This window comes from Trachypithecus francoisi, unplaced genomic scaffold, assembly GCF_009764315.1.
Source record: "Trachypithecus francoisi isolate TF-2019V2 unplaced genomic scaffold, Tfra_2.0 Lachesis_group5, whole genome shotgun sequence".
NCBI lineage: Eukaryota > Metazoa > Chordata > Mammalia > Primates > Cercopithecidae > Trachypithecus > Trachypithecus francoisi.
Window position 1 is genome coordinate 132,292,515 of NW_022681470.1, and position 23,423 is coordinate 132,315,937.

The following is a 23,423-nucleotide window of genomic DNA, read 5'->3' on the forward strand; positions in this document are numbered from 1 at the left end:
CAAAGAGGGCTTCTCAGAGGTAATGTTATTTAAACAAAGCTCTGAAGCTTCAGAAGGAAAGAGTTGAATGAAAAAGAGAGGGAAAGATGTTCTGGGCAGAGGGAACAGCATATGCAAAGGTGAGGAGGTGAATATAAAGTGAGGAAGAAAAAAGTAGCCCTGGACCACTGTCAGCTAGCAGTTGGCCTGGCAGTCACAGCTAAGCTGTGGAGTTTTTTGATTGACCAAACCAATTTCATGGAATGTCCACATCAGACAGGGACACTCAGACCAGTGACACTTGGCCATAGAAAAACAAAACCCTTCCGTAATCGAGTCTTAGCATAGGTGAATACAAGAGCATTGTCCAAACCACAAAAATGGCCAAACCTCCCCATCTCCTGGCCAAAGGGTGTGACTGCTAGTTTTCGCCAATTCCCAGCAGGTTGCCCTGCCTTCTAGGTAAAAAGATTATTAAAGGCCAGGCGCCATGGCTCACGCCTGTAATCCTAGCACTTTGGGAGGCTGAGGCAGGCAGATCATGAGGTCAGGAGATTGAAATCATCCTGGCTAACACAGTGAAACCCCATCTCTACTAAAAATACAAAAAAATTAGCCAGGCATGGTGGTGGGCACCTGTAGTCCCAGCTACTCAGGAGGCTGAGGCAGGAGAATGGCGTGAACCCGGGAGGCGGAGCTTGCAGTGAGCTGAGATGGAGCCACAGCACTCTAGCCTGGGGGACAGAGTGACACTCCATCTCAGAAAAAAAAAAAAAGATTATTAAAATACTTAGACAATTGTCCCCACTAGCTGTTTGCAGGCACTCCAAGGCAGAATCCCACTCCCTTGAACTCTCCTCAAATCACCCCACAGTTGCCCTAGTTCTGTAACATGCTCTTTCTCACTTTCTCTTTCTGAGATAAACAGAACCCCTTCCGGTGTTTCTTCCTTCAATGCATTAATCCATAAACCCAGCTGGGTTTCACTGCAGCTGTTTTTCTGGTGGTATTTGACATCAACAGGACTGGACGTCCTACTGAGATTGGGCTAAGTTGAGACCCTCCCTGCCACCAATCAGTAACCTGGACTCAGCAAAAGTGCGCACATCTGAGGTCGGGCGCGGTGGCTCACGCCTGTAATCCCAGCACTTTGGAAGGCCAAGGCAGGCAGGTCACCTGAGGTCAGGAATTGAAGACCAACCTGGCCAACAGGGTGAAACCCCATCTCTACTAAAAATACAAAAAGTAGCTGGGCATGGTGGTGTGCGCCTGTAATCCCAGCTACTCAGGAGGCCGAGGCAGGAGGATCACTTGAACCCGGGAGGCAGAGGTTACAGTGAGCTGAGACTACGCCACTGAACTCCAGCCTGGGTGGAGTCTCAAAAAAAAAAAAAAGGTGTGCACATCTGAGACCTTTGTGTCTCTATCTGCTTAAGGTGATTCTGCCTATGGCTGGAAGGTAAGTTTTTTTTTTGTTTTTTTTTGTTTTGAGACAGAGTCTCGCTCTGTCGCCCAGGCTGGAGTGCAGTGGCCGGATCTCAGCTCGCTGCAAGCTCCGCCTCCCGGGTTTACGCCATTCTCCTGCCTCAGCCTCCCAAGTAGCTGGGACTACAGGCACCCGTCACCTCGCCCGGCTAGTATTTTTTTGTATTTTTTAGTAGAGACGGGGTTTCACCGTGTTAGCCAGGATGGTCTCGATCTCCTGACCTCGTGATCCGCCCGTCTCAGCCTCCCAAAGTGCTGGGATTACAGGCTTGAGCCACCGCGCCCGGCCGAAGGTAAGTTAATGCTGAATGGAGTTTCAGTTATGATCTCATCAGGGCCCTTCCATGCAGGGTTTATTTCATTTGCTATTCTAGGAATGAGTTTCTCCGGTTTTTTTTTTTGGTTTTCTGATCAGTCACTCTGTTCCTTGGTTAAATTGTTTTATCTCTCGATACCTCCTCCTGTGGTCTGTCTCTTGTGCAGGCCTGTATGAGTTTCTGGTGGCTGCAGTAGCAAATGACCACAAACTAGTGGTTTTGAGAACAACAGAAATTGGTTGGGCACGGTGGCTCATGCCTGTAATCCCAGCACTTTGGAAGGCCGAGGCAGGTGGATCTCCTGAGGTCAGGAGTTTGAGACTAGCCTGACCAACATGGTGAAACCCTGTCTTTACTAAAAATACAAAAATTAGCCAGGCATGGTGGTATATGCCTGTAATCCCAGCTACTCAGGAGGCTGAGGCAGAAGAATCTCTTGAACCTGGGGGGCAGAGGTTGCAGTGAGCCGAGATAGTGCCACTGCATTGCAGCCTGGGAGACAGAGCAAGACTCTGTCTCAAAAAAAAAAAAAAAAAAAGGAAACAGTGCAAATCAATTCTCTCATAGTCCTGGAGGCTTCAAGTCTAAAATCAAGGTCTCACTTTGTTGCCCAGGGAGAAGTGGAGTCGTGCAATCTTGGCTCACTGCAGCCTTGACCTCCTGGGCTCAAGTGATCCTCCTGCCTCAGCCTCCCAAGTAGCTAGAACTACAGGCCTCACCACCAAGTCCAGCTATTTTTTTTTTTTTTTTTTTTTGAGATGGAGTCTTGCTCTGTCACCAGGCTGGAGTGCAGTGCTGCGATCTTGGCTCACTGCAACCTCCGCCTCCTGGGTTCAAGTGATTCTCCTTGTCCTCAGTGGGAGGTACTATTGGAGAGGGACATGTTTGTTTTTGTTTTTGTTTTTTTGAGACGGGATCTGCCTCCGTCACCCAGGTTGGAGTGCCGTAGTGTGATCATGACTCACTGCAACCTCTGCCTCCCGGGCTCAAGCAGTTCTCCTGCCTCAGCCTCCCGAGTAACTGGGACTACAGGTATGCACCACCACGCCTAGTAGAAACGGGGTTTCACCATGTTGGCCAGGGTGATCTTGATCTCTCGACCTTGTGATTCACCCGTCTCAGCCTCCCAGAGTGCTGGGATTACAGGTGTGAGCCACTGCGCCTGGCCAATTTTTGTATTTAAAAACAATTTTTTTTTTTTTACCAGTCATCTTTTATTTGGAGGTTAATTTGCATTAGGACATGAAAGGATTCAGCAACCATCGAGATTGTGTTCCTCATGGAGGGGCTCCGGCCAAGGTCATGGGGTCAGGGGGTGATGCAGAGTGTGTTCTCTTCAGTGGTATTTGCGGAGCCGCTCATGCTTGAGATGCTTGTAGGAAAGGCAGTAGTTGAAGAGCACGTAGCATGCCAGCACCATGGTAATCCCCGAGATGCTCCCCTTCCTCACGTCAGTGTACTTGTTGTAGTACCGATAGTAATCTCTTCGAAATGCTCCAAAAATGCCACTAGGGCTGAAGTCCCACATCAAGATCCAGCTTGGCAGCTCCCCCAGTTTGACCTCCAGAAGTTTCTAGTCCTTCACTGGCCATCTTGGAGTCCTGGTGTCCGCTGTCAATTTTTGTATTTTTTGTAGAGACGAGGTCTCACCATGTTGCCCAGGCTGGTCTCGAATCCTGGGCTCAAGTAATCCTCCTGCCTTGACCTCCCAAAGTGCTGGGATTGCATTGTGGGTCCATCGGGGGAAATGTCGATAGAGGGAGGACAGGTCTAGACTCAGTAAGTCACCCTTGAGTCAATGATGATGGCCAAAGTGTTCCAAAGATCTCCTTGGACCACTGTCCTTTGGGAAACTTTTCACCATTTCAAAATCTTATAAGGAAGCTGTGCACAGTGTTGTGCGCCTGTAGTCCCAGCTACTCAGGAGACTGAGGCAGGAGAATCACTTGAGCCCGGGAAGCAGAGGTTGCAGTGAGCCGTGATCACACTACGGCGCTCCAATCTGGGTGACAGAGCCGGATCCTGTCTCAAAAAAACAAAATGTGTCTCTCTCCAATGGTACCTCCCACTGGGGACAATTTAGAATTTGAGTGGCCACTGTGAGACTTTTCTACTGGAGAGGAGACTTTTAATGGAAAGATCAAATTCTCATGAGGCGATCATCTGTTGTGCTATTTATTTATTTATTTATTTATTTATTTATTTGAGACAGGGTCTCACTCTGCTGCTCAGGCTGGAGTGCAGTAGTGCGATCACAGCTTACTGCAGCCTCGACCTCCCAGGCTCTAGCAGTCCTCCTGCCTCAGCCCCCCGAGTAGCTCGGACTACAGGTGTGTACCACCACACCTGGCTACTTGAAACGTTTTTTTAAAAATTGCAATAGGGTCTCACTCTGTTGCCCAGGCTGGTCTCGAACTGCTGGGCTCAAGAGATCCTCCCACCTTGGCCTCCCAAAGTGCTGGGACTACAGGTGTGAGCCACCATGCCTGACTAATTTTTGTATTTTTAGTAGAGCTGGGTTTTTGCCATGTTGGTCAGGCTCGTCTCGAACTTGGGACCTCAGGTGATCTGCCCATCTCAGCCTCCCAAAGTGCTGGGATTACAGGTGTTAGCCACTGCACCTGGCCAATTGTCTTTTGAAGGTCCAGTTTTTATGTTTGTCTGGAGCCCCCTTTATCTCCGTTCTTTTTCTTTTTTCTTCCTTCCTTTCCCTTTTTCTTTTCTTTTTTACTTCTTTCTCTTTCCTTCCTTTCTTCTATCTTTCCTTCCTTTCCCTTTCTTTCTGGGCTCCCTTTCTCTCTTCTTCCTTCCTTTTCTTTCTCTCTTTCTCTTCCATAGGGACATGGCAACATACTGAGACCCACAGCAAGAACTGTTCCTCTAACTTCTTTCTTTCTGGCCTTCTCCCTCCCTTTTCTCCTCACTTGGGAAACTTGGAAGATGACAGGCCAGCCACAGTGGCTCATGCCTGTAATCCTAGCACTTTGGGAGACCAAAGTGGGAAGATCATTTGAGGCCAGGAGTTTTGAGACCTGTCTGGGCAAGACAGAGAGACCCTGTCTCTACAAAAATAAAACAAAACAAAAAAATCAGCTGGTGTGGTGGCGAGCTTGTCTTCATAGCTACTCAAGACGATTGCTTGAGCCCAGGAGTTGGAGGCTGCAGTGAGCTGCCATTGCACTGCTTGCACTCCAGCTTGAGCAACAGAGTGAGACCCTCTCTCAAAAAAAAAAAAAAAAAATCCTAACTGTGACCAAAAGATGTGTCTGGTGTTGAAATGGGTTATAGAGGCCCACAGCCTGGGTGATCAAAGAGGGCTTCTCAGAGGAGGTGGCATTTAAGCAGCGCTCTGAAACTTGAGAAGGAAAGAGCTGAGTGAAGACAGGGAGGGAAAGGCATTCTAAGCAGAAGGAACAGCATATGCAAAGGCGAGAAGGTGAATGTAAAGTAAAGAAGAAAAAATTGGCCCCAGGTTCTGGTCAACTGGGAGTTGGGCTGGTAGTCACAGTGAAGCCGAGGAGTTCTTTGGTTGAACATACACAATTACACAGAATGACCACATCAAACAGGGCCACTCTGTCCAGGATGAAACCAGACAAAAATGAAAACCCTTCCGCAACTGAGTCTTACCACAGATGAATATAAGAGCATTGTCCAAACCACAGACATGGCCAAACCTCCCCATCTCCTGACCACAGGAGTGACTGCAGTGAGATACAGTCACACCACTCCAGCCTGGGCGACAAAAGTGAGACCCTGTCTCCAATTAAAAAAAAGAGAAAGAAAAGGAAAAATCATTGTTATGTGCGGAAAATCATTCTATGTGCGGAAAAATCATTGTCATTCTATGTCCAGAATAGGAGTGTCCACTTCATGGCTGGGCACGGTGGCCCAAGCCTGTAATCCCGGCACTTTGGGAGGCTGAGGCAGGTGTATCACCTGAGGTCAAGAGTTCAAGATCAGCCTGACCAATATAGTGAAACCCTGTCTCTACTAAAACTACAAAACTCAGGTGTGGTGGTGCACATCTGTAGTCCCAGCTACTCGGGAGGCTGAGACAGGAGAATTGCTTGAACCTGGGAAGCAGAAGTTGCAGTGAGCCGAGATCGCACCACTGCACTCCAGCCTGGGTGACAGAGGGAGGTCCCATCTCAAAAAAAAAAAAAAAAAGAAAAGAAAAGAAAGAAAAGGAGAATCCACTCCGGTTAACTATTCAAAAAGGGCTAAAAGACACACATTTATAGCAGTATTGTTCACGATCGCCAAAAAGTGGAAACAATTCAGCTGTTCCTTAAAGGATGTGTGGATCAACAGACTGTGGTCAATCCATGAAATGGATTACTATGCAGCCATATAAAGGAATGAAGCACTGATCCATCCTACAGCACGGATGAACCCTGAAAACACGATGCTGAGTGAAAGAAGCCAGGCACAAATGACCATAGAGTGTCTGATTCCATTTATAAAAATGTCCAGGGTCATGGCCGGGCATGGTGGCTCACACCTATAATCCCAGCACTTTGGGAGGCCGAGGTAGGCGAATCACCTGAGGTCAGGAGTTCGAGACCAGCCTGGTCAACATGGTGAAACCCTGTCTCTACTAAAAATACAAAAGTTAGCTGGGTGTGGTGGTGGTGCCTGTAATCTCAGCTACTTGGGAGGCTGAGGGAGGAGAATCGCTTGAACCCCAGAGGCGAAGGTTGCAGTGAGCTGAGATCGTGCCATTGCACTCCAGCCTTTGTGACAGAGTGAGTCTCTGTCTCAAAGAAGAAGAAGAAGAAATGTCTAGGGTCAAGCGTGGTCGTTCACACTTGTAATTCCAGCACTTTGGAAGGCCAAGGAGGGAGGATTGCTTTGCGCCTAGAAGTTTGAGACAAGCCTAGGTAATGCAAGAAGACCCCATTTCTACAAAACAGCCAGGCACAGTGGCTCATGCCTGTAATCTCAGCACTCTGAGTGGCTAAAGCCAGAGGATCACTTGATCTCTGGAGTTCAAGACCAGCCTGGGCAACATAGAGAAACCATGTCTCTATCCAAAAAAAGTTTTAAAAATTAGCCAGGGCCGGACACAGTGGATCTTGTCTGTAATCCCAGCACTTTGGGAGGCTGAGGTGGGCGGATCACAAGGTCAGGAGATAGAAACCATCCTGGCTAACATGGTGAAACCCCGTCTCTACTAAAAATACAAAAAATTAGCCAGGCATGGTGGCATGCACCTGTAGTCTCAGCTACTCAGGAGGCTGAGGCAGGAGGATCACTTGAGCCCAGAAAGTTGAGGCTGCAGTGAGCATTGATTATGCCAGTACACACCAGCCTGGGTGACAGAGTGAGACACTGTCTCTTAAAAAAATGAATAAAAATAGAAAGATTTCAAAAATAATAAAGTGCTAAATGAATTGGGCAAAAAAGAAGGGCTTAAAATAAATAAAGCCAGCCTGGGCAACATGGCAAGACTCCATCTACACAAAAATTTAAAAAATTAGCCAAGTGTGGGGCTGGGTACTGTGGCTCATGCCTGTAATCTCAGCACTTCAGGAGGCTGGGGTGGGTGGATCACTTGAGGTCTGGAGTTTCAGACCAGCCTGACCAATCTGGTAAAAACCTGTCTCTACTAAAAATACAAAAATTATCCCAGCATGGTGGTGGGCGCCTGTAATCCCAGCTACTTGGGAGGCTGAGGCACGGGAATCGCTTGAACTTGAGAGGCAGAGGTTGCAGTGAGCTGAGATCATGCCACTGCACTCCAGCCTGGGTGATAGAGTGAGATTCCATCTAAAAAAAAAAAAAAAAAAAAAAAAAAAGCCGAGTGTGATAGTGCATAGTTGTGGTCCCAGCTACTCAGGAGGCTGAGGTGGGAGGGTTGCTTGAGCCCAGGAGGTTGAGGCTGCAGTGAGCCAGATTGTGCCACTGCACGCCAGCATGGGCGACAGATCAAGACTCTGTCTAAAAAATAAAAAATCAGAACAGGCACAGTGGCTCATGCCTGTAATTCCACCACTTAGGGAGGCCAAGGCACCCTGAGGTCAGGATTTCGAGACCAGCCTGGCCAACAGGGTGAAACCCCACCTCTACGAAAAACACAAAAAATTACCTGGGCATGGTGGTGTGAGCCTGTAATCCCAGCTACTCGGAAGGCTGAGTCAGGAGAATGGCTTGAACCCGGGAGGCGGAGATTGCAGTGAGCCGAGATCATGCCATTGCACTCCAGCCCAGGCAACAAGAGTGAAACTTCATCTCATAAATTAATTAATTAATTAATTAATTAAAATAAAAAAACAAAAAACAAAGACGAGGGAATTTGGAACATGGGGCCATGTGAAGAAGGCAGTGACTGGAGAGATGTGGCCACAAGCCAAGGAATTGCCAAGGACGGCTGAAGCCACCAGAAGCCAGGAGAGAGGCCTGGGGTGGATTCTCTCTCAGAGCCTCCAGAAGGAACCAGCACTGCCCACACCTTGATTTCAGACTTCTGGCCTCTAGTGCTGTGAGACAATACATTTCTGCAGTTTTCTGTTTTTCTGCTTTTTGTTGTTGTTATTGTTGAGACAGGGTCTTGTTCTGTCACCCAGGCGGGAGTGCAGTTGCACTATCTCAGCTCACTGCAACCTCCACCTCCTGGACTCAAGCAGTCCTCCCATTTCAGCTTCCCTAGTAGCTGGGACTACAGGTGTGCACCACCATACCTGGCTAACTTTTTGTTATTTTTTAGATACAGGGTTTCGCCATGTGACCCAGGTTGGTCTTGAACTCCTTGGCTCAAGCAATCCTCCTACCTCGGCCTCCCAAAGCGCTAGGATTACAGGTATATGCCATCACATCCAGCCTTTTCTGCTGTTTTAAGCCGTCTAGTTTGTACATCGGCCTCAGGAACCTCATGTCATAGATTTACTTCTATAATGTAAATCTCCTAGAATGTGCGTTTTCTTCACATACTTAATTCTAACTTTCATCTTTCAAAATTGGATCTTAATCCTATGTCCACAAACTGCTTCTGCTGAAGTCATTGCAACCCTATCAGGAAGCCCAGCCCATCAAGAGTGGAAACAAATATTGGGATTATCCTTATTGTAATAGTCAATGTGTTCTTAGGGACACCTTAGCCACTGCAGGAACTGTTTAACTGACCTTAGAAAACCCCTTCCCTGGCCAGGCACAGTCATGCCTGTAGTCCCAACACTTTGGGAGGACGAGGTGGGCAGATCACGAGGTCAGGAGATCGAGACCATCCTGGACAACATGGTGAAACCCCATCTCTACTAAAAATACAAAAATTAACCAGGCGTGGTGGTGCTTGCCTATAGTCCTAGTTACTTGGGAGGCTGAGGCAGGAGAATTGCTTGAACCCAGGAGGCGGAGGTTGCAGTGAGCCGAGATCATGTCATTGCATTCCAGCCTGGCAACAGAGTGAGACTCTGTCTCAAAAAAAAAGAAAAGAAAAGAAAAGAAAACTCCTTCCCTTAAGGGATTGCTGTGCAGCTCACTCATTTATTTATTTATTGAGACAGGGTCTTGCTTTATTGCCCAGGCTGGACTGCAGTGGCACTATCACAGCTCACTGTAACCTCAAACTCCTGAGCTCAGGTAATCCTCCTGCCGTAGCTTCCCAAGTAGCTGGGACCAAAGACATGGGCCACAATGCCCAGCTAAATTTTTCTTTTCTTTGTTTTTTGTTTGTTTGTTTTGAGGTGGAGATGGGGTCACTCTGTGTTGCCCAGGCTGGTCTTGAACTCCTGGACTCAAGCGATCCTCCTGCCTTGGACTCCCAAAGCACCAGGATTACAGGCATGAGCCAGTGCACTTGGCCATGGGGGAAGCCTTTAAGATGGTTTGCAATGATCCCCACCTCCTGGCATTCTTTCTGTTGTAGAATTCCCTCTCTTTGAATGTGTGCTGATTGCGTTTTTTTTTTTTTGAGATAGGGTCTCATTCTGTCACCTAGGCTGGAGTGCAATGGCGATCTTAGCTCACTGCAACCTCTGCCTCCCGGGTTCAAACAATTCTCCTGCCTCAGCCTCCCGAGTAGCTGGGATTACAGGCGCCCACCACCACACCTGGCTAATTTTTGTATTTTTAGTGGAGATGGGGTTTCACCATGTTGGCCAGGCTGGTCTTGAACTCCTGACCTCAAGGGATTCACCTGCCTTGGCTTCCCAAAGTGCTGGGATTACAGGTGTGAGCCACTGTGCCCAGCCTTTACTGACTGCCTTTTAATCACTATTATACAATAGAAGCAAGGAGCCATCACTTCTGAAATTAGATTTAAAAGACAATGGCTTCCTATTCTCCAGTTTCCCAACCGCCTCTGCAGGTAGAGGTGGCCCAGGACCCAGTTCTGACCAATGAACCCTAAGAGGAAGGATGCTGTGGGAATTTCTGGGAAATATTTTTATGCCTTTATCTGATCAAAGGGAAATGCAGCTGGCTTTCCCCCTTACCCCCTTGTTTCTGCCTTGAATGTGCTTTTCCCCTTACCCCTTGTTTCTGACTTGAATGTGATGTCTGGAGCTGCAGCAGCCATTCTGCAATGAGAGGCAACAAGCACGAGGGTAAAGGGAACACACTAGAGATGACAGAACCAAAAAGAAAATCTGTGGCATCATGGAGCAGGTAAAGAAGAAACGTGGGCCAGATGTGGTGGCTCACGCCTGTAATCCCAGCACTTTGGGTGGCTGAGGTTGCTGGATCACCTGAGGTCAGGAGTTCAGGACCAGCCTGGACAACATGGTGAAACCACATCTCCACTAAAAATACAAAAATTACCTGGGCGTGGTGGCACACACCTGTAGTCCCAGCTACTTGGGAGGCTGAGACAGGAGAATTGCTTGAGCCCAGGAGGCGGAGGTTGCAGTGAGCCGAGATCGCGCCACTGCACTCCAGCCTGGGGGACAGAACATGACTCTGTCTCAAAAATAAATAAATAAAAATACAAAAATTAGCCAGGCATGGTGGCGGGTGCCCGTAGTCCCAGCTACTCAGGAGACTGAGATAGGAGAATTGCTTGAACCTGGCAGGGGAAGTTGCAGTGAGCCGAGATCGGGCCACTGCACTCCAGCCTGGGAGATAGAGCAAGACTGTCTGAAAACCACCACCACCACCACCACCACCACAACCAAGAAGAAACTTGTGAAGCTACCTCGTTCTGGATTTCTTCTTAATGCTAGATAAATAAGCAAAAGGGCCGGTGGTGGTGGCTCACGCCTGTAATCCCAGCACTTTGGGAGGCCAAGGCAGGCAGATCACTTGAGGTCAGCAGTTTGAGGCCAGCCTGACCAACATGGTGAAACCCCGTTTCTGCTAAAAATACAAAAGATTAGCGGTGCATCCTGTTATCCCAGCTACTCAGGAGGCTGAAGCAAGAGAATTGCTTCAACCCAAGAAGCAGAGCTTGCAGTGAGCCGAGATCGCGCCACTGCACTCCAGCCTGGGCGACAGAGTGAGACTCCGTCTCAAAAAAAAAAAAAGAGTTTGTCTTTGGCAGGTGTGGTGGCTTATGGCCTGGAATCCAGTGCTTTCTGAGGCCAAGGCAGGAGGATCCCTTGAGGCTAGGAGTTCAAGACCAGCATGGACAACATAGTAAAGCACCATTTCTACAACAACAACAAAAAAATCATTTTTTCTTTAAATGAGCTGGGTGTGCTGCACGTGCCTATAGTCCCAGCTACTCAGGAGGCAGGGAGGAGACTAGTTTCAGAATGATTCAAGCAGATTACGTTTATTGTGCACTTTGTTATATGTATGTTTTTCGAGACAGAGTTTTGCTCTTACTGACCAGGCTGGAGGGAAATTCGCAATCTCGGCTCACTGCAACCTTCATCTCCCAGGTTCAAGCAATTCTCCTGCCTCAGCCTCCCAAGTAGCCAAGATTATAGAAGCCTGCCACCATGCCCAGCTCATTGTTGTATTTTTAGGGGAGACGGGCTTTCATCATGTTGGCCAGGCTGGTCTCAAACTCCTGACCTCATGATCCGCCTGCCTTGGCCTCCCAAAGTACTGGGATTACAGGCTTGAGCCACTGCACCTGGCCTATTTCTGTTATTATTACATTGTAATAATACAACTGACCATAATGTAGAAACAGTGGGAGCCCTGAGCTTTATTTTCTGCAACTAGATAGTCCCATCTGGGAGTGATGGGAGACCGTAACAGATCATCAGGCATTAGATTCTCTCTATCTCTCTTTTTTTTTTTTTGAAACAGTCTCACTCCGTTGCCCAGGCTGGAGTGCAGTGGTGGGATCTCAGCTCATTTCAACCTCCACCTCCCAGGTTCAAGTGATTCTCGTGCCTCAGCCTCCCGAGTAGCTGAGATTACAGGTACGCGCCACCATACCCAGCTAATTTTTGTATTTTTAGTAGAAATGGGGTTTGCCTTGTTGGCCAGACCGTCTCAAACTCCTGACGTCAAGTGATCTGCCTGCCTCGGCCTCCCAAAGTGCTGGGATTACAGGTGTGAGCCACTGTGCACGACAGCTTCCTTCCTTTTTATGAGGAAATCTGGAGAGTCTTGAGTCTGTGACCCAACACTGTGAGCCCTGTCCATGCTCTGACCCCAGGACTCCTGCCTGGGGTCTCAGAGTTGGAGAGAAACTTACAGGTCCAGCCTTCTGCAGCCTCTCCTCCTCTGCCACAGCTGTGAGCTCTGACCTGGCTAGAGGGCATGAGGCACCTTCAAGCATCTTGTCTCAAAACAACAAATGTTTGGGCAAGGCTTGAATTCAGCAAACAGCCTGTGCTTCCGTGTAGGATGGCTGGGCCGGTGTGGGCTGGGGCAGGAACCCGGCGTTAACGTGCAGCCAAGCCCTTCAGAGACACAAAACCTCTGTTTGCTTTCTGGACTTGACCCTTTGCCCCAGTAGACTGGAATCTGTGGGCTCCCCGCAGCCTTTGTCCACCCTGGGTGTGTTTTCCCTGCTTTCTGATAACTGCCAATCTGGTGCCTCTTTCCCTGCATCAGCCTTGCTCCCCATCAGCAACTGAGGCTTGAGTCTTTACTCTGGCCACACCTCTGGCCAAGGGCACACTTGTTTTGTTTTGTTTTGTTTTTAGGCAGCCTGTTGTCCAGGCTGGAGTGCTGTGGTGGGATCTCGGCTCACTGCAACCTCCAACTCCCAGGTTTAAGCAATTCTCATGCCTCAGCCTCTGGAGTAGCTGGGATTACAGGTGTGCACCACCATGCCCAGGTAATTTTTGTATTTTTAGTAGCATGTTGGCCAGACTGGCCAACTCCTGGTGTCAAACTCCTGACCTCAGGTGATCCACCCACCTCAGCCTCCCAAAGGGCTGAGATTACAGGTGTGAGTCACTGTGCCCAGCTGATATTATAATTTATGGTAAGATAAATATTTAGTATTTGCCCCAGTTCCTGACACAGAGCTCCTGAGATCTTTGTAATCTCCTGAGTGATGGGAACATCTGATGCAGAGTTTCAAATTTCTTTGGAATTTCCTGGGTGACATGAGTGTCTTTTGTTCTAATGAGGTGACGCTTGGGAGGTTCCTGGGTCAGGGGCCAAGAAGATCAAGCCATGCTTATAAGCCTAGAGCTTTCCGCCTCACCCCATTTCTCTGGAAAGGGAAGAGGGCCTGGAAATGGAGTTATTAACCGATCATGGCTTCGTAACAAAGCTTCCATAAAAATCCCTCGGCCGGGCGTGGTGGCTCATGTCTGTAATACCAGCACTTTGGGAGGCCGAGGCGGGCGGATCACGAGGTCAGGAGATCGAGACCATCCTGGCTAACACAGTGAAACTCCATCTCTACTAAAAATACAAAAGATGGCCGGGCGCGGTGGCTCAAGCCTGTAATCCCAGCACTTTGGGAGGCCGAGACGGGTGGATCACGAGGTCAGGAGATCGAGACCATCCTGGCTAACACGGTGAAACCCCGTCTCTACTAAAAATACAAAAACTAGCTGGGCGAGGTGGCGGGCGCCTGTAGTCCCAGCTACTCGGGAGGCTGAGGCAGGAGAATGGCGTAAACCCGGGAGGCGGAGCTTGCAGTGAGCTGAGATCCGGCCACTGCACTCCAGTCCGGGAGACAGAGCGAGACTCCGCCTCAAAAAAAAAAAAAAAAAAAAAATACAAAAGATTAGCCGGTGTGGTGGCGGGCACCTGTAGTCCTAGCTACTCGGGAGGCTGAGGCAGGAGAATGACATGAACCCAGGAGGCGGAGCTTACAGTGAGCCGAGATCGTGCCACTGCACTCCAGCCTGGGTGATGAGCAAGACTCCATCTCAAAAAAAAAAAAAAAAAAAAAATCCCTCAACAACAGAGTTTGAAGAGCTTCCACATTGGTAAACACTTCCACGTACCAGGAGGGTGGTGGACCCCACTCCATGGAGGCAGAAGCTCCTGTCTCCCTCCAGACCCTGCTCTAGGTATCTCCTCATCTGGCTGTTCACCTACATCTTTTGTTATTATTATTATTATTATCATTATTATTATTATTATTTTGAGATGGAGTTTCGCTCTTGTTGCCCAGGCTGGAGTACAGTGGTGCGATCTTAGCTCACTGCAACCTTCACCTCCCAGGTTCAAGCAATTCTTCTGCCTCAGCCTCCCAAGTAGCTGGGATTACAGGCATGTGTCACCACACCCAGCTTATTTTGTATTTTTGGTAGAGATGGGGTTTCTCCATGTTGGTCAGCTGGTCTTGAACTCCTGACTTCAGGTGATCCACCTGCTTTGGGCTCCCAAAGTGCTTGGATTATAGGTGTGAGCCACCGCGCAGCTATTATTATTTTTCTTTTTTCTTTTTCTTTTTCTTTTTTTTTGAGACGGAGTTTCACTCTTGTTGCCCAGGCTGGAGTGCAACGGTGCAATCTTGGCTCACTGCAACCTCCACCACCCGGGTTCAAGCGATTCTCCTGTCTCAGCCTCCCAAGTAGCTGGGATTACAGATGTGTGTCACCATGCCCAGCTAATTTTTTGTATTTTTAGTAGAGACGGGGTTTCACTATGTTGGCCAGGCTGATCTCGAACTCTTGACTTCAGGTGATTACCTGCCTCAGCCTCCCAAAGTGCTGAGATTACAGGTGTGAGCCACTGCACCTAGCCACCATTTTTTTTTTTTTTTTTTTTAAGCAGGGTCTTGTTCTGTCACCCAGGCTGGAGTGCAGGGGTGATCTTGGCTCACTGCAACGTCCACCTCCCAGGCTCAAGCAGTCCTCCTACCTCAGCCTCCTGTGTAGCAGGGATCTCAGGTGGGTGCCTCCAACAGCTGGCTATTTGTTTTGTATTTTTCATAGAGACAGGGTTTCACCACATTGTGCAATCTGGGCTTGAATTCCTGAGCTTGACATTCTCCCACCTTGGCCTCCCAAAGTGCTGGGATTACAGGTGTGAGCCACTGCACCTGGCCACGCCCCCTTTTTGAAAAAATAATACTTTTTAAAGTTTTTTTTTTTAGATGACGTTTTGCTCTTGTTGCCCAGGCTGGAGTGCAATGGTTCCCACTGCAACCTCTGCCTCCGGGGTTCAGGTGATTCTTCTGTCTCAGCCTCCCTAGTAGCTGGGATTACAGGCACATGCCACCACACTTGGCTAATTTTTGTATTTTTAGTAGAGATGGGTTTTGAACTCCTGACCTCAGGTGATCCACCCACCTTGGCCTCCCAAAGTGCTGGGATTACAGGCATGAGCCACTGCGGCTGGCCACCAATTTTTTTTTTTTTTTTTGAGACGGAGTCTTGCTCTGTCGCCCAGGCTGGAGTGCAGTGGCCAGATCTCAGCTCACTGCAAGCTCCGCCTCCTGGGTTCCCGCCATTCTCCTGCCTCAGCCTCCCGAGCAGCTGGGACTACAGGCGCCCACCACCTTGCCAGGCTAGTTTTTTGTATTTTTTAGTAGAGACGGGGTTTCACCGTGTTAGCCAGGATGGTCTCGATCTCCTGACCTCGTGATCCGCCCGTCTCGGCCTCCCAAAGTGCTGGGATTACAGGCTTGAGCCGCCGCGCCCAGCCCCAGTTTTTTTTTTTTTTAAGATGAGGTCTTGCTGTGTTGCCCAGGCTGGAGTACAAGGATGCGATCTCAGCTGACAGCAACCTCCACCTCCTGGGCTCAAGCAATTCTCCCATTCCAGCCTCCTGAGTAATTGGGACCACAGGCGCACACCACTATGCCCGGCTAATTTTTTGTATTTGTTGTAAAGGCGGGGTTTCACCATGTTGCCCAGGCTGGTCTCAAACTCCTGAGTTCGAGTGATCCTCCCACCTTGGCTTCCCAAAGTGCTGGGATTACAGGAAGGGACTCTGTGCCCAGCCTAAGGGAGTCTTGATTTATAGCCAGTGCATTAGAAGTACAGGTGAAAACCTACTGTTTGCAGATGGCATCTGCAGTAGGGACCATCTTGTGGGACTGGGTCCTTAACCTGTGGGATCTGATACTATCTTCAGGTAGATAGCTTCTGAACTAAATTGAATTTAAAACACCCAGCTAAAAAATAAAAAGACAAAAAACCACCCAAACAAAAAAAACTGCACCCAGTTGGTGTCTGCTGGAGAATTACTTGATGTTTGGAAAATTTCCCATACATCTGGTGTCAGAAATGTTGTGTTAAGGCCGAGCACAGTGGCTCATGCCTGTAATCCCAGCCCTTTGGGAGTCTGAGGCTGGCAGATCACCTGAGGTCAGGAGTTCGAGACCAGCCTGGGCAACATGGTGAAACTCCATCTCTACTAAAAATACAAGTTAGCTGGGCGTGGTGGCGCATGCCTGTAGTCCCAGCTACACGGGAGGCCAAGGCAGGAGAATCGTTTGAACCCGCAAGGTGGAGGGTTGCAGTGAGCGGAGATCATGCCATTGCACTTTAGCCTAGGCAACAGAATGAGACTCCATCTGAAAAAAGAAAAAAGAAAAGAAGGAAAAGAAAGAAATATTGTGTTGAGTGATGTGTGAGCAGAAAAAAATTAATTTATGTTTTCTTCTTACTTTTGGTGTCACAAGTGGGATTTGGACGTGATGCAGATCTTAAGTGTAATAATACACTATCTCAATGACATTATGATATTATTGGAAACTGAAGATCAGGCTAGGACTGAGTTGAATGCAGTGGTGACCCACATGACCAACCAAAGCTGGCTAATAGCTGTCCAAATGGTGAAATTCTTAGAATAATCTAGGCAGGAGCCACTGAGGATAGTGCACAAGTGACTAAAAATAAATTGTTGGCCAGGTGTGGTGGCTTACACCTGTAATCCCAGCACTTTGGGAGGCTGAGGCAAGTGGATCACCTTAGGTCGGGAGTTCGAGATTAACCTGACCAACATGGAGAAATCCCGTCTCTACTAGAAATACAAAATTAGCTGGGCGTGGTGGTGCATGCCTGCAATCCCAGTTACTCAAGAGGCTGAGGCAGGAGAATCGCTTGAACCCAAGGGGTGGAGGTTGCAGTGAGCTGAGATCTCACCACTGCACTCCAGCCCGGGTGACAGAGCAAGACTCCACCAAAAAAAAAAGAAAGAAAGAAAGAAAGAAAAGAAAGAAAAAAAGAAACTGCCGTTGTTACCTACCCCCAGGACCAAACAGGAAACATCAGTGTTTCTGGAGTCTCCAGCAGGACTCAGTTCCAACACCTCTGCTCCCCATAAATTCAGAGAACAGCATTGGGGCTGGAAGAGTCTTCAGTAGGTCCAAGGCCAGCATGCACAAGCCCCACTGCCCAGAGAAGAGGGAGATTCGGGTCCTCCAGTGGTCCCCACGCCAATTTGTTTGACAGATTGCGGAGGTCCAAGCAAGCTGGTAGCCTCTGTGTCCCCCAGCCTCAGGCCTCAGTGTCTGGCACTCTAGCTTCACAGGCATTTGCAGTAGGGCATCCTCAGGGAATACAAAGTTTTGTGAAGACCTGGAGATCTTTTTTCAAAAGCACAATTACAAGTTTTCACACAGACTAGTCTTCATTCATACCGAAAACTCTCATTTCCGGTGGAAAATATGCACCAGTGAAAAACAGGGCATGGGGCTGGGCATGGTGGCTCATGCCTATAATCCCAGCACTTTGGGAAGCTGAAGCAGGAGGATTGCTTCAGCCCAAGAGTTCAAGACCAGCCTGGACAACTTGGTGAGTTGCGGTCTCTACAAAAGATAAAAAATTAGCTGGGTATGGTGGTGTGCAGCTTTAGTCCCAGGTACTTGGGGGGCTGAGGTGGGAGGATGGATTGAGCCTGAGAGTTTGAGGCTGCAGTGAATCAAGATCTCCCCACTGCACTCCACCCTGGGCAACACAGCAAGATTCTCTTTCTAAAAATGTTTAAAAATAAAAATAAAAGGCCGGGTGCAATGGCTCACGCCTGTAATCCCAGCACTTTGGGAGGCCGAGGCAGGTGGATCACCTGAGGTTGGGAGTTTGAGACCAGCCTGACCAACATGGAGAAACCCCATCTCTACTGAAAATACAAAATTAGCTGGGCCTGGTGGCACACGCCTATAATCCCAGCTACTAGGGAGGCTGAGGCAGGAGAATTGCTTGAACCTGGGAGGCGGAGGTTGCGGTGAGCCGAGATCATGCCATTGCACTCCAGCCTGGGCAACAAGAGTGAAACTCCGCTTCAAAAAAAATAAATTAAATAAAATAAATAAAAATAAATAGTCTGGGCAGGGTGGCTCATGCCTGTAATCCCAGCACTTTGGGAGGCGGAAGTGGGCAGATCACTTGAGGCCAGGAGTTTGAGACCAGGCTGGCCATAGCAAAACCCCATCTCTACTAAAAATACAAAAACTGGCCAGGCCTACGGCACACCTCTGTAATCCCAGCTACTTGGGAGGCTGAGGCAGGAGAATTGCTTGAACCCAGGAGGCAGAGGCTGCAATGAGCTGAGATCGCACCACTGCACTCCAGCCTGGGCAACAGAGCGAGACTCCATCTCAAAATAATAATAAAAAATAAATAAATAATGTCTGGTCTTTTGACCCCAGTTCCTGACACAGAGTGATGGGAATGTCTGACACAGAGCTCCTAAATCCCCTAGAATTTCCTGGGTGACAAGAGAGTCTTTGGTTCTAAAAAGATGACTCTTAGTGGGTTCCTGGCTGGGGACCAAAAAGACCAAGCCGTGATTAGAAGCATGGAGCTTTCAGCCCCACCCCCTTTCTCTGGAGACCGGAGAGGAGCTGGAGACTGAGTTAATAATCAATCATGCCTTCACAATGAAGCCTCCATAAAAATCCCCAAAAGGTGGGGTTTGAAGAGCTTCCGAGTTGATGAACACATCTGCAGGTTGCAAGGGTGGGGTACCCCACTCTATAGAGACCATTGTGTCTCAAGGCGGGGCCGTTTTGTGAGATTGAGCCCTTAACCTGTGGGATCTGATGCTGCATCTGAGTAGATAGCATCAGAACCAAATTGCATCAGAGGAATCCCAGCTGGTGTCCACTGGAAAACTGCTTGCTATGTGGAAAAAATAAAAACAACCCGCACATCTGGTGTCAGAAGTGTAGTGTTGAGTGGGGTGTGTGTTTTGTTTGTTTCTCTTACAATGTGTTTTGAAATAAAACCAATACTCAGCCGCAAAGCAACCGCATTGGTCACATTTCTGCAACGATTGTGTTGATGTTTTTCTTGATTTCATCAAACATGAGAGCCACAGGGGGCTGCAGATTTTCATAACAAGGCCTTCAGGATAAATTGGCTTTTGAAATTATTTTGTGATTTAAAAAAAAAAAGAAAACCCAAATTAAAAAAATAAATTTAAGGAAGATTTAATATTTATATATATTCAAAAGAAGATTTAATAAGATTTGTATGCACCAGGAAATATTTTTATGATTTGTTTTGGAAGGACAAAAGCAATTTTCACAGTAATGTGAATTTTGTAATCTAATATTCTTTTTTTTTTCTTTTTTTAGATTTTTGAGGCAGGGTCTCACTCCCATCACCCAGGCTGAAGTGCAGTGGCATGATCATGACTCACTGCAGCCTCGACTTCCCAGGCTCAGGTGATCCTCCCACCTCAGCCTCCTGTGTAGCTGGGACCACAGGCATGCATCACCACACCAGGCTAATATGTCTTTTTTGTAGAGATGCAGTTTCACCATGTTGCCCGGGCTGGTCTCAAACTCCTGGGCTCAGATGATCATCCTGCCTCCCAAAGTGGTGGGATTACAGGTGTGAAGCACTGCACCCAGCTCATTTTTCTAAGGGAAAAAAAAAAAGTCTTCCTCTCTACATTTTTTTTTTTTTTTTTCATGTTTGAGGGCTCTGCATTGCTGGGGCAACTGTGGATTTGATCAGCTCCTTGAACAATCCTTGCCAGGTCAGGACTTGGAGAAAGCAATGTGGATGACCCAGAGAGGGGCAGCAACTGGCTGCAGGCCACACAGCAATTTCATTAAGATTCCATCCTTAGGCCGGGCGCTGTGGCTTATGCCTATAATCCCAGCACTTTGGAAGGCCGAGGTGGGCAGATCACTTGAGGTCAGGAGCTCAAGACCAGACTGGCCAACATGGCGAAACCCTGTCTCTACTAAAAATATGAAAATTAGCTGGGTGCAGTGGTGGGAGCCTGTAATCCCAGCTACTCGGGAGGCTGAGGCAGGAGAATCGCTTGAACCCAGGAGGCAGTGGTTGCAGTGAGCCAAGATTACGCTACTGCATGCCAGCCTGGGTGACAGAGCAAGAGTCTGTCTCAAAAAAAAAAAAAAAAAGATTCCATCCTGGTGGGGTAGGTGGCATGAGGTGAGCTACCTCCTGAGAGCCACCAGTTTTGGGATGATCCTCAATCCCAGCCCCAGTCTGAGACCTGGCTCTGGGGAGGATAGAATGTAGGGGAGACCCTCCATCCTTGCCGTGCTGTGCCCCAGGTGGGCCTGGAGCCAGCCACACCTGAAGCTGACACAGCCCTGGGCCTGGGTAGGAGGCAAGTGGAGTCGTTCCAGTGGAAACTTACCTGCTTCCTGCCTGGTCTTGTCCTCTGCTCTGCCTGGCTTCTTGACAACTCTCCCGCTGTACCAGAAAGAACAGGAATTCGGGGCCTCAGTATTAGCTTAAGCTACAGATACCAAGATCAGCAGGGGAGACAGAGACAAGTCTGTGGACCTGAAGGGGAGGGGCCCCGCCTCACAGTCATTTAGGAGAACATTCAACAGGGCTGCAGGATAGGGCTCAGAGGGCAAGGAGGAACAGGAGGCAAGGGCACTGCCTAGGGTGCTGGGATAGGCAGCAGGGTTGCCCAGAGGAAGAGAAGATTCTGGGAGAAGGCCTCTGAAGCTGCTCGGTTGAAGTCACCCAGTTGACCTTATGCAGAGGTTCTAGGATTCCTGTGGAAATCGGCTCAGCTGCAGGGTACTGAGCTGCCGGGAAGAGGTCAGGGCTCTTGGTGGATGCAAAAATGCTAAATAAAACATTAGCAAATTGAGTTCAGCTGTGCTTTAAAAGACACTATACTAGGAGTATGCAGGGTCTTATTCCAAAGAGACAAGGAAAGTTCAGCTTTAGAACGCTTCATTTATTTAATGAAAAGATAAAAGGAGAAAAATTCCACATGATCATTTCACCATGGAAAAACTATGGATAACATTCAGAAACCACTTTTTTTTTTTTGGTTTTTAAGTTCTTAGAATTTTTCTTAGAAGTTCTAATCACCATCAATGGTGGTTAGAAAGGATCACCACCTGCATCCTGTTAGATGGTAAAACAGAGCTGGGTGCAGTGGCTTATGCATGTAATCCCAGCACTTTGGGAGGCAGAGGCGGGCAGATCACCTGAGGTCAGGAGTTGGAGACCAGCCTGGCCAACATCGTGAAACCCTGCCTCTACCAAAAACACAAAAATTACCCAGGCGTGGTGGCGTGTGTCTGTAATCCCAGATACTCAGGAGGCTGAGGCAGAAGAATCACTTGAACCCGGGAGGCAAAGGTTGCAGTGAGCTGAGATCATGCCATTGCACCCCAGCCTGGGTGACATAGCAAGACTCTGTCCCCCACCACACACACAAAACAAAAAAGATGATAAAACAGGATGCACAACGTATTTTAGGATGAGGCAGGAATGCCTCAAATCATGGCTAATATTTAATGCTTATGTGGGAGGTGCTGGCCAATGCAATAAGATAAGAAAAAGAATTGAGACTGGATGATATGACCATCTACAGAAAATGAAAAAGAATAAACAAACAAAATGAACAGAACTGAGGAAGATGCTAAAAGCAAGACCAATGTAGATTAACCATGGGGAATTATTTATTATTTATTTATTTATTTATTTATTGAGACAGAGTCTTGCTCTGTCACCCAGGCTGGAGTGCAGTGGCATGATCTCTGTCTAGGGCAGACTGGGGTGCAAGGAGGGTTTTGGAGGTTTTTTTGAGACAGAGTCTCAGTCTGTCACCCAGGCTGGAGTGCAGTGGTGCAATCTTGGCTCACTGCAACCTCCACCCCCCGGGTTCAAGTGATTCTCCTGCCTCAGCCTCCTGAGTAGCTGGGATTACAGGTGTGTGCCACCACACCCGGCTAATTTTTGTATTCTTTAGTAGACATGGGGTTTCACCATGTTGGTCATGCTGGTCTTGAACTCCTGACCTCGTGATCCACCTGCCTCGGCCTCCCAAAGTGCTGGGATTACAGGCGTGAGCCACCACACCCAGCCCAATATATTTTTTTTAAGAGACAAGTTTCACTCTGTTACCCAGGCTAGAATGCAGTGGCGTGGTCATAGCTCCTTGCAGCCTAGAACTCTTGGGCTCAAGCAATCCTTCCTCTGCCTCCTGAGTAGCTAGAACTATAGGTACACACCACCCTGCCTGATTAATTTTTTTATTTTTGGAGATGGAGGTCTCACTATATTTTTCCAGTTGGTTTCAAATTCCTGGCCTCAAGCGATCCTCCTGCCTCAGGCTTTGAAAGCCCTGGGATTATAGGCATGAGCCACCAAATCCAGCAATAAACATCAATACTTTTTTTTTTTTGCCTGGCGCGGTGGCTCATGCCTGTAATCCCAGCACTTTGGGAGGCCGAGGTGGGTGGATCACAAGGTCACGAGATCGAGACCATCCTGAACACGGTGAAACCTCGTCTCTACTAAAAATACAAAAAATTAGCTGGGTGCAGTGGTGGGTGCCTGTAATCCCAGCTACTCAGGAGGCTGAGGCAGGAAAATGGCGTGAACCTGGGAGGTGGAGTTTGCAGTGAGCCGAGATTGCTCCACTGCACTCCAGCCTGGGTGACAGAGCGAGACTCCATCGCAAAAACAAAACAAAACAAAAACTTTTTTTTTTTTTTTGAGATGGAGTTTCACTCTTGTTGCCCAGGCTGAAGTACAATGGTGCAATCTTGGCCCACTGCAGCCTCTGCCTCCCGGGTTCAAGTGATTCTCCTGCCTTGGCCTCCTGAGTAGCTGGGCCTGCAGGCATGTGCCACCATTCCCAGCTAATTTTTTTTTTTTTAAATAGAGATGGGGTTTCTCCATGTTGGTAAGGCTGGTCTCGAACTCCTGACCTCAGGTGATCCACCTGCCTCGGCCTCCCAATGTGCTGGGATTACAGGCGTGAGCCACCATGCCTGGCAAACATCAATACCTTTTTTTTTTTTTTTTTGAGACAGAGTCTCGCTTTGTCGCCCAGGCTGGAGTGCAGTGGCCGGATCTCAGCTCACTGCAAGCTCCGCCTCCTGGGTTCCCGCCATTCTCCTGCCTCAGCCTCTGAGTAGCTGGGACTACA

General features: G+C 48.4%; 1 pseudogene; it reads right to left on the minus strand.

Moving 5' to 3' along the window:
- Positions 1-3,021: 3,021 nt before the first annotated feature.
- Positions 3,022-17,692, minus strand: LOC117074175 (annotated as a pseudogene).
- Positions 17,693-23,423: the final 5,731 nt, after the last annotated feature.